Genomic DNA, 11901 nt, shown 5'->3' with positions numbered 1-11901 from the left:
TCAAAATGAAACAGTTTGCAAACCACCGAAACTGCAAGCCAAAACTTGCTAGGTTGGCTTGTCATCAGAAGAGCTGTTGTGGGAAAGTGCTTAGGGAATATAAATCTGCCAATCTCTCCTTTTATTTGTAGTAAATCACATCTCTGTCGGTGGCCCTCATATTAATTTTGTTGCAGTAATGCAAATGAAACGGATATTCTTCCAGAAACAACTGAATTCAACTAAAGAGCCTCAATGTTTCTCAGGCTATATACATTAAGATGCCTGTTTCTATTACAAATCTACAGTTCTTGTAAAAGTAATTTTCTCCACTGAGAAATCCTTTTATGGCAGGATAGTGAACAGTGCATAAATTCTACACAGCATAGTTTGCATATTTAATTTGTTATAATTGCACCAAGGGCTTTTGGACAATTTTTTTTCTGCATCTTGGCAGTATACAGATTGTGCTCTGTTGCTTTAACATTTGAGTTTTGCAACACTCCACATCTATTTGTTGTGTACCCTAGAGTCAGCTTAAAATGCGTGAAGCTTTCATCAAAGTTGGCTTCAATTTCTGTTTTAGGTTCTATTTTAGACAAAGCTTTACTTCCTTTTTTTAAATTTATATGTATATATTTGTGCCATAGGGGATTTTTTGTAAGCACTGATGCTAATGAATAATCTGTGTAATGAAAATATGTCTTCATTTTTGTCAAATTACTAAATCCCATACTACTCCTCCTCCTCCATTAAAAGATGAAATGTTTAGAAATGAAACATTAGAGTATTTACCAACACAATTAAAATGTGTATAGCAATCTCAATTAGTATACTTTAGAAACAGAAAATAACTTTGACTCTTCTTTGATTGGCCAGCTAGAATTCATTAACATAATTGGCATCCACTAAGAACACAGCAATAATCTACCAAAACACCATGCCAAAAATAAAAAATAAAATAAATCTGTTCTATTTATAAGATAAAGATATTCAAACCACAGTCCATTAAACAAAGTTTCCAAATTATTGACTATTTTCCTTCAGGGCACCTTGCAGATCATCCTAATGCAATGTCTAGGGACGTTTCTGTCCTTACAATTCATCAACTGCAAAGTGGTAGCAGTATACACAATAAATCAGTCTGTTTTAAACATATAACATACATGCATGGTCTAACAGAGACTTAAATGAGGAGGTAGTAATATAAAACTATCTCTTCCAGAAGCAGTCTGAGGACTTTCATTCCTACAGATCACAATGAAGAAGGAATATGGTTTTCTAGTGTAAAAACCTCTTAAACTTTGCAGAGTCCAAGGACCCGACTCAAAGGTGCAAGGACTTAATGAAACCAGGAGGGCTCTGATTCTGATTTGTGCTTTCAAAGATCAATTGAGTGACTGAAAACGGGAGCAGAGAGGTGAGATGTTATACAAACACAATTTAAAATAATATTCTATAGAATTATATAAAATCAGATTATTTAGATTAAATTAAGAGTAAAGTAAAGAACTATAATTCATTTTAAACTGGAGCTAGATAGACCTACTGAAAGAATAATCTGTCGCTCCTCTTGATACTGACCCAGAAGGTCCCTTTCCCATATTGTGCTTTAATATTGAGAAGAAAATATCATTAAAATGCAAATACTGAGAAAAAGAGGAGATGATATAGACAGAAACTGCTCACACCCTGAGAACCTGCTGGAGTGGAAAGATTGTTCAAGCATTAATACATACAGAAAGGGATCTCTCTTTTACAGAAAACAAACAAACCAACCACCAAATATCAACAAAAAACCCATCCTTAAAAATACCATGGGAAGAAGGACAAGGTGGAAGAGTGAACAGTTCACAAGCCCTATGAAACCAAAAACACAGTTCACAAGGTTCACAAAACCTCAAAACAACACAAGGTTTGCCCATCCCTTACTATTAGTCATCTACAAGAAATGTTCCTCCCTGACCTCTATGAATCCTCTCCCGTGCATAGTTGCTCCTTCTGGTTTTGGATATAGTTCTCCCTGCTCAGGTGCTACACACATTGATTTTGAGGAATCTTTGTTCTAAGTCTGAGAGCAAACCTACATCTGTCAAAAGAACAGGTGATTTCACTACTGAGGAGAGATGGAAAAGTTTATAACAGGAGATGGGCAACATTCTGTGTGTTACACTGGAACATAACCAAATCCTGCAATGCATTGGTTTCCAGCATACACTACTTGAAACCTGCAACATGATGGGGTTTTTTGTGTTTAGGTTTACCACAGAGTTTTGTTGTCCAAAAAGGTATGAAATATACTTCAGTAGCATGAAGCATACTGACAGCACTCCCAAAGAGACTGACAATCTACCTTCATTTTCATGCACCCCACTCTTGCTCTTCCCTGCTATTTTAGGACTTGTGAAAATCTAGAAATGCTCTAATAGACAAGGTCTGAGTGAAACAAATTTGTATGGGCTTATGACCCAGTTTCATATACAGAAGTAGTCAATGGGGTTGATTTTCCTTTTCACCCATAAATTTCAGGAACCAACCTTTGGCTGCAGCTACTGTTCTGCACTAAAGACAGTAGAGTTGCATCATCCTGCAGGGAATACTGGGACAGAAGGAAACAGATTGCTTCCTGGAGCAATACATTTGCATTGGAGACACTGGGTGTGATTTGTGACACCCTTAGCAATAAAGCACTATTTCCTTCCAGCATGATCAACCAACAGCTTCTGGTAGCCTGTCTGAGAGGGAGATGAAGGTATGCTTACACTTACTGTCTGCATACTCCTTTGAAATACTTTCAGGAGATTAAACCCACACATTCTTAAACACAGTGGTTGCATTCCTGGACTTGCACAGGCTAACTACACAGGATGTTTGGAACGAACGGAGCGAAAGGGGACAATTTCTTTCCCATTAAATAAGGAACAGGTTAGTATTAGAATTTTCTTTCAACATTGTATTTCCTTCTAAAGACAGATATTTCTGCAATCATGATACAATGCTTACCACTTTCCCTCTGAAGTCTTACCTCTAAAAATATTAGAAAGCCATGTGATAGCAGACTTCAATAGTGTTAATTTAGAAACTGTCTAAAGCAGCCTTATAACCCTGCTTAGTAATAACGAGAAAGGGTGGAGTCACATACTATTTAAACAACAAACCAAACTGTAAGCTATGATAAATAAATGCCTGAAGAAAACACCCTGACCCCACCTTTGTCTGATTCAAATGAAAAAATACCAGTTTCACCCAAACCACAAATGCACACACGCACACACATACACACTAACACTGCAACTCTAAATTCCAGGATTTGATGACTGGAGCATTTTGAACAGGTGAATTAGTGCATCAGTAAAAACACTGCCCTTTTAATGAGGGCTCACAATTTTTAGAAAATGTATTTCTTTTTGGTTTTATTTGCTAAAGATTTCAAAAGTTTCAAAAATAAGTTTCAGAAATTACTATCTCTATTTGTTCTTGAAATCCTATGTAAACATTTTATATTGCTTTTACTGTATTGTTTGCTACAGTACTTACCGCTTCCCTATTATACAGTGCCTTCAGTACATGCCTTGCGTTAATAATACAATCTTTGTTCCTTTTCTCTGTCAATGAAGAGCACATACCCTTAGCTCTTCACTGTACTCCATGTTTTCACTGTCCTTTAATTTTTACATGCGTTATGTGTCCTCTACATATGGAAAGGCCAAATGCTTTTCTCACACAAACTTTTCTTGATCTTTTCCCCCTTCTTGACTGTACATGGCCAAAAAAATAAAAATTATCTCCATGCTGGACAATGTGCTGCAACCCCCCAGAGTAGCTGCTGTCCTCCAGGAGCCATATAGGAGCAAACCCTAAGAACAGCCATAACAGGTGAAAACAAAGATCTCTTTAGCCTGGTATCCAATTCACAACAGTAGCTATTAACAGATGCTATGGGAAAGCATACAAACAGGGCAAACATGGAGTTTCTTCTTCTTCTATACATTCTCCCAGCCTTCAGCAATCTGTGACTCAGAGACATGATCAGGTCTTCTATCTCCAAAGAGGCCAAAGAGGCCTAGGGAGACAAAGAATAAAATACAATTCAGAGAACATGCTGCAAAGTGAAGTACAACTAACTTGAAAAAAGGAAAGAAAACGTATCTATAAATTGGTCAAAATATTAAAAGTACCTCTAAAGAAGTTTGCTTTAGGAACTGAATGCTGTCTAGCCACACAGGATAGCAGTTTCAACCCACTTTGTAATCCAGTTGTACAGAGCAATAGGCTGCCACTTCCAGATTTACACACATAAGGAGTCCCTAACCCATTTTGGTCAAGATAGGTAATTTGCCCTAAAGGATTTAAATAACAGGTCTTGCTAACCCTTGTGCCTGAAATAGGTTAGGAAATACTTACAGATCTACAGGCTAGTTGCAATCAGGAGAGAGGAAATTTTCAACCGGCACAGGTAGACATGACAGGTGTTATCAATCCACAGCAGTATAGAGCCAGAAATGAGACTAGACATACCCTGTGCCAGCCGTAGGTACAGTGATTTCCAGCTATCCATCACCATGCTGCCACTGGAGATTACCACATGTAGAGTTGTGCAAAATGGAGTGCTGTAGCAATGGATGGAGTCAGTCTCCTTTAGTAAAGTGAAACTTCAACTGCTTTACGAAATGCAGGTTTCACTAGCAGAAGTGTTAATGCTTTTCCATGAAAGCACTCCTTTACCAACTCTTCTGCACTAAACTAGGTGAAGTGCTTCCTAGACTATTTCAGACCACATCAGCTAACCCCCTTCACATTGTTAAATAAAATATTTTAAATTATTTAGCTGATTTTGTCAGAAGAAAGTAGGAAGTGCTAAGGGAAACTTCCAGCTGAAGTCCTGGATGGGATAAATTATAACAGAAGGCAACAGTATGTGCCTAGAAAGCAATAGTAGGATATCCTCAGTTGCACCACTTATTTGCAGAACATAATCTACCTTCAACCATGGTGTCATAGACAAACTGGTACAACTTGGGAGATTTTTACTTAATGAATTGTCAGTTAATACAAGTTTTGACAAGGTATGTCTGTGCACTGAGTTTGGTTATTTCTTTGCTAGTCTAGTTCTATAATGACAGAGGGATAAATCAGCCACAGTTATAATGGGCACCAACATCAATGTAAGAAAGCAGTGGAGCAAGAAATGCATGGTGTGGGTAGAAGTAGGCAGGGAGGGGAAAAGACCTTCTCCTTCCACAGCAGCATTCAGTCACAGCCCAGTCAGGCATACTGAGACTTATTAGGAAAACAGGTGGTATTATAGGAAAACTGATGATCCATGTTCAAGGGAAGATGTACAGATCCATCAAGAGTGTTTGTTGTGAAGACAGAAGAAATACTAAAAGAAAGATAGATGAAAAAAACCCTCATCCATCCTAGCACTTCACATACTTTTACTGAACGTCCTGTAGCAGTGGTGTTAACTCCTACATTTCCTGATTGCCCTAGCATCGAGCTCCAAGAAGCTCCTCTCCTGATTTCCTACAGCACAAAACATTCAAAGCAAATCAATGCACAGCCTAGGTATCTTAGGGTGACTTGAAGAACTCAAGCAAGCCAACGTTCAGAAGTCTGTGCACTACTGTGTCGTCACACTATGACCGTGCCTGTTGGCCTTTATGCATTCCATATTTCTTCAAAAACTCCACAGTGTCTGAAAGACACAAACCCCTCTTTTTCATAATACAGTACCATTGAGTCAAGTCACATTTCCAGGAACCTGTAAGCAGGACTATACTGGAGGGTTTTAATACACTATTTCTCTATTGTCCCTCCCCTTTCACACAGAAGAAAAATGAGTAAGATTATCACCTTGCCAGAGCCAATGAGCCTTACAAGGCCATAAACTGTGGAAGGCAATACTGCCTTTACATACAAAAAGTTTCAGAAGCGCTTTTTTTGTTCTTGGCAATGCATAACCACATCTCTGGGAAGAATAGATGTCATCACCAAACCAAGGAGGAAACAATGTTCAACTGTTCCACCTTCAGATATCTCCAGAAGGGTCAGAGAAAAGGTATCCTACTTGTTGATGTAAGAGAAGGTATAAGAGAAGGCACACCAGGAACCACTGTAATCAAAGGCAATTTAATAAATTTTTACATTTGCAATATGGAGTCCTGAACTAGTAGGTACAGTCTGTATATAGTGGACACTTGGTTCATCAGAATATAATATTCATCCTGTTAGGATATGAAGACATACTGAAGACATACATAGTGGAGTTTGGATACAAGACAGATTTCTGCCACTTTGGATCTGTATGAAGGAAGCAGTAAGCAATATTTTGCCAGTTTCTGCACACTGAGTGGAAGGTGTATACAGTTTAATACACAAAGGAATCAGGCATTGCTTGTGAGATGAAACTTCTAACTTCATAAATTATGAAAGCTGTTGAGCTTTTGGACCTTGTATAGCATTCATTGTTACTAACACTATTATTATGACATTTAGAAGTCAAGAACAGACTCATTACAGTGACAACTAGTCTAAGAGAAAAGCTTTTCCGTTCACTTCTAATGCATTCTATGATTCTTTATCACACTCTTAAAAGACATCATGCCAGTTTGTATGGTATTATGCAGCAGATCTCAACGTGTTATGACATTCTGTTATCTGCAACGTATAATATTGAAATCAGAGCAAGCGATGAATTACACTTCTACTATATATAATCTTTTCACTGATTATTATTTCCTGACAAAATGCAAAGTTCAGCAATATGGATAACCATGGACTCACACCTGAAATAAAAGAATGAAAATTTTAAAAAAGATATGTGAGCAATGTAACTTGAAAAACAAAATTAGAAATCAAAGATATTTGACTGTACTTATTTAAATCTATTTTTCAGCAATATGACCCTCAAGGCTGATAAGTCTTTGCTCTGTTACCTCTTGATCCTGGGTATGGGTGGGGGGAGGGAAGGCCCATTTGCTCCAGCAAAATAAAGTATGCAATGGGAGTCATAAAAAGCAATAGGACAGTAATACTGCAACTGCAGAGATGAGTCTGCAATGGTATTATTTAAATCTCTCTTATGGCAATGGAAATCCTTTTGAATTCAGTGAAGAAAATCCAGGATGTGAGAAATTAGAAGTCGGCCTTGTGAAGCACTGTGGGAACAAACACAGAAGTACCCAATAATATGACAAGAATGGCAGCAGACATAACAGCTTCTCTTGTGAATTATTAGAGGTGGCTGGCAGAATTGGTGTCACTATACTTTGCCTCTCTTTACTTGCACAGGATTTAAAGAAACCATAACTAAATTATATTTTTACAACTTAACACTCACTATATTCATAAAAAACTCAGCTAAAACAATTCAGCCTTGAAATCACTTTCTCTTAGTGTTCAGACCTAAAAATTGTAGCAGACACATCAAGAAGGGCCCAAAGGTGGCAGCGGACCTCTCAGGGGTAAGGCACAAAATGTAAGATACTAATAAACATTAGATTTTAAGCTGGTCCTTCATGCCTGTAAGTGTCCTCAGACAGGTACTTTTTACACACATAAAATTGGGCTTCAACTTTCACATCATGAATTTAAATCTTCAATTCCACCAGAAATCTTATCCTCTATGAAACAATACAAAAAGCATTTGTATGGCAAGCAATACAACATTGTCTTATTTCTCTTCTTTTTGACTACAGAATAGAAATTATGAGGTCTCAAACTACAGAGACACTACCTTCAGCCCATGTATTTCACACATTTTCAAAATGTAGGAATTTATTAAGTTTCTCATATTTGTCTTTTTTTAAGTATTAGTAATATAGATATACCAAATTTCCCTGCAGAGAGATGGCAAAGAACAATAAATACGGCATCAAGAAATGTAAAACAGAAGTTAAGAAAACCAGGTAACAGGGGATATTAACATTATAGACAGAATAATTCCATTTTTGATAGGACTAAGGACAACAATTGATTTTTAATAAAAATCAGGAGTAAAAGAAATCCTAGCTTTTGTGAATGTTGCTGCAAAGGTGGCAAGAATATCAATTATATCAGAAAAGGCAGATGACAAGATTGTTAATCATACAGGAAAAGACAGAGGTGCTCACCACGTTTCTGCTCTGTGTTCAGAACAGAGCTAAGTGTGTCTTTGTACCATAAAATAACGGTGATATATTTCCTTTTCCAAGATTAGCTAAGGATGATGTTGAAGAGAAGCAATTAAACACTGAAAAATAAGCAGGCCTGGGTAACTTTCTCCCAAGAATCCTAAAATAATGAGTCATCTGGATGCTTGAGAATTTCAACACATTTTGAAGACTCAGAATTGGCTTTTTGTCTTGCCTTTTGGAATTTTCTTCACCAATGCTTCAAAAAGAGAAATGTTACGATCCAAGGCAAACTAATGGCACAGCAGCAACAGGACCACCACAGTTCCCAAGGGGAATTGTTAATGTGTATTGCTTTATCCTACTAAATATCAAATCCATTTTTAGAATCACAGAATCATTTGGGTTGGAGAAGACCCTTAAGATCACGGAGTTCAATCGTTAACCTAACACTGCCAAGTACACTACTAAACCATGTCCCTAAGCACCACATCTACATGCATTTTAAATACCTCCAGGGATGGTGACTCCACCACTTCTCTGGGCAACCTGTTCCAGTTTGTATTTATACGGCCTAAATTTATATGACGGCAGCATGCTGCTGTGCACATTCCTGTTGGTTACCACTCTGGAAGCATGGTTGATATCCCACTGAAGTGTTGCAGCAAGATGACTGTTTATCTTGAACAATTAAGTCAAAATTATGAGTGTCACTGTTAGATCACCTAACTAAAACAACATATTGCTGCTTCTGGGTGAAGCAAGAACAAGAAGAGTGAAAGACACAGAGGTTTCCCAAGTGAGGAAATAACCCAAACTTTACATAGTAACAGAGGGCACAGTTCTTAGAAAAAGTGCTATATATCTCAGCCTCTGACCTTAGCTAGAACTGTCTACACAGGCCTTCTCACATGTATTTTAAATATAGTTTCTGAAGTACTAAATATTATCAGGCTAAGTATCACAACCAAAGTCTGCAGAAGCAGAATACTGCTAGCTGGCCCTGCTACTTGTGGAAGCAGAGAGAGTGGTGGTTGTCATTAGTTTCCTTCTTGGGTGTCATCCAGAAAGAAGTCCTAGTCACCGTTCTCTAGCCTAAGCAGTGCTGGGTACACTTTTGTCTTTTCACACTTTCTTGCAGTCCAAGTCATTCAGTCTTTTTCAGTTTCTAGCTCCATCAACCTATCAATTGTCTATAGCTTCTACTTCAGTACCATCGAAAACATATTTTTAGCAGCATGTTCCACACTGCTACTAGCTCCTTCAATACCTTTTTTTTTCATATCACTGTCTTAAACGCAGATAACTTTGCTCCTTTTCACCTCACATGAAATATACATTTTATGGCTTAGTATAACGGTGTCCTTTTACACAATACATACAGAAATGACTTTTGGACCAGGATTTAGAGTCCAGTACTCCTCCCTCACACAAAATTACCCTAACCAGTAGTGACATACTCAGAATGCTTCAACTGCAATTTCATTTTAAAATGAAATCGCAAATGAGAATTTAAGTTGTCAAGGCTCAAGAATACACTGGTACCCTCAAGAATCACTTTACTGTTGAACATTATTTATAAATACAAGTTATTAGAGGACTCCATTTTGGCGTCCGTGCAGTCTTGTGCTCAAATCAACACATTCTTCATCTCAGAGGGTGGATGCGCTCAGAGTACCATTAGCCTGGTAAAATACTTCCTAAAAAGCAAGAGCTGTGCCTCTCCTTAATGCAAAGAGTCTAGAACACATACCATTCCTTCTTTTGCAAGGCTCTAACCACTCGAGTATTTTAGTACTTTCACCACAGGACAATGTTTCATTACCAAGCAGATGCTGTCCTCTGCCAGACTCTGTCAGATGCCTCTTCAGACATACCCTTCCTCATGATGAATGTCAACAGTAGTGAGGGTTGGTCAAAAGCGATTGTCAAAATAACTCAAGTAATACTCTTCTTTAAGCCAGGATGAACAGCCAGGATGAAAGCTGTACACTTCACACTTTGCATTTGGAAAGCAGGGTCTCTGGTCTCCGGCACAACCATATCTTTCTCATCTCAGATTCGCTGCTTCTAAAAGATAGTGAAAGTTATATGGAAAGGTAAAAAAAAAGTAATTCTGAATAAGTTTGCCAGCAGATCTTCAACATGATCATAGGTAGTTTCTAACACACAGCAGAAACAGAAGGGCTGAAGGACAGAGTTTTCAGGTAATCATCACTCCTGGAAGCCCAGCAGAGCTAAACAATTATTAGGATAACAGTGGCTCACTGACACAAACAGACTTGAGAATGACCTCGAGATACATCCTTATTTTCTGTGTAGACACAAACATGAGTTAGGTAGTTATAAGTGTCCCACAATGATACATCCACATCAATCTGGTTATGATTCTGAGCATCCATTCATAGAACATCTGAAAATCCACTGTAAAGTGAACATACACATAACACCTTACAGGAACATAGCTACTGAAAAATAACAGAATTATTCAGGTGTCTAAACTATTAGATGCATGAATAATTTCAGATAATAGCATACCTGAGGCTTCCACAAAGGAAGATGACAAAGCAGATGACAGCACATGACTGCACAGCAGTGGGAGACCAAATAGGGTACACTTACCATCTAAAATGGCATCTCTTTACATACTTGAATTACTTCTTAACTCTGCATGAATACTAACAGAATACTGAGACCCCACCTCCTTATAATCAGACCCTTTGGAATGCTCTCCACATATATTCAAAGCCAGAAAGTCTCACATCTGTTCTCAAAACCTTTACATGGGAAAGGAATTAAAGATAATATGGTCACAATATTCAGAATGGACTTGTCTTGTATGTCCCAGCTTTTGCTGTCCAATTTTGTTATCTTTTTCTGGTTTTCAGTGGACACATTTTTAAATCAGGCATAAGAGACTTACCAGCTTGAAATATAAGTAAAATCATGCTTTCAGAAAGCATAATAATTAAATCATTATAATATTTGTTTTAAATTTTAATATTTAGGAAGCAATTAAAAAAAAAATCCATAAGATATTGATTAACATAACAAAACTATGATAATCTTCATGAAGCCCATGTAAATACAACAGAAAAAGAAAAATTCTGATCATAAAGTTATTATACTACTACAGATAAGATACACAGTAAAGTGTCCTTTGACATATAGTCATACGTAGTTTATGGTACATACCTTAGTTATCTATGAATAAAACATTGAGCAAGGACAGTCACTACATTTTTAATTATAGTGCAAGTGTTGGAGTTCATTCAGCTGAGCCTTGATCAAAGATCACTTAATGATACGTATCCCTTCCCATCTTTTTTTTTTTTTTCAATTTTAATAGTACATTAACAAACCAGGTATCAACCTTCTGTATATGCTAAATGGAATTGTTCCTCTCATAGACTTGATCTGACTTCAAAAAAATAAAAGTGTGGCCAATGCTGACAAAAGTAATTACACTTACAGAAAAAATGTACTCAGTACGTAACCTCCTCCATGTGAACTTCTGTTGTCAATTACATGCATCAGCACAGTATTGAGGATCCTTTGCGCAAAGGCACACACAGTAATTCAGGCTGCTCATGATACTGCTGGTGGCTGGTACTAACAAAGCTAGCAGTGACCAGCGATGGTTTTGCAGAAGACTACACGTGGGATGCATACGTTCAGGTTAATAATTATATTCTTTTAGTTTAGCAAAGGTCAGGAACACCAGCAGTTTACCAGTCAGAATGCTGGGGCACACCCATTCAAAGTAATCTGATGGTTTCTTCCTGTATGTGGTTCAAGGGACAAATCC

Source organism: Psittacula echo (assembly GCF_963264785.1).
Source record: "Psittacula echo genome assembly, chromosome: 1".
Classification (NCBI taxonomy): domain Eukaryota; kingdom Metazoa; phylum Chordata; class Aves; order Psittaciformes; family Psittacidae; genus Psittacula; species Psittacula echo.
This window is presented reverse-complemented; position numbering follows the sequence as displayed.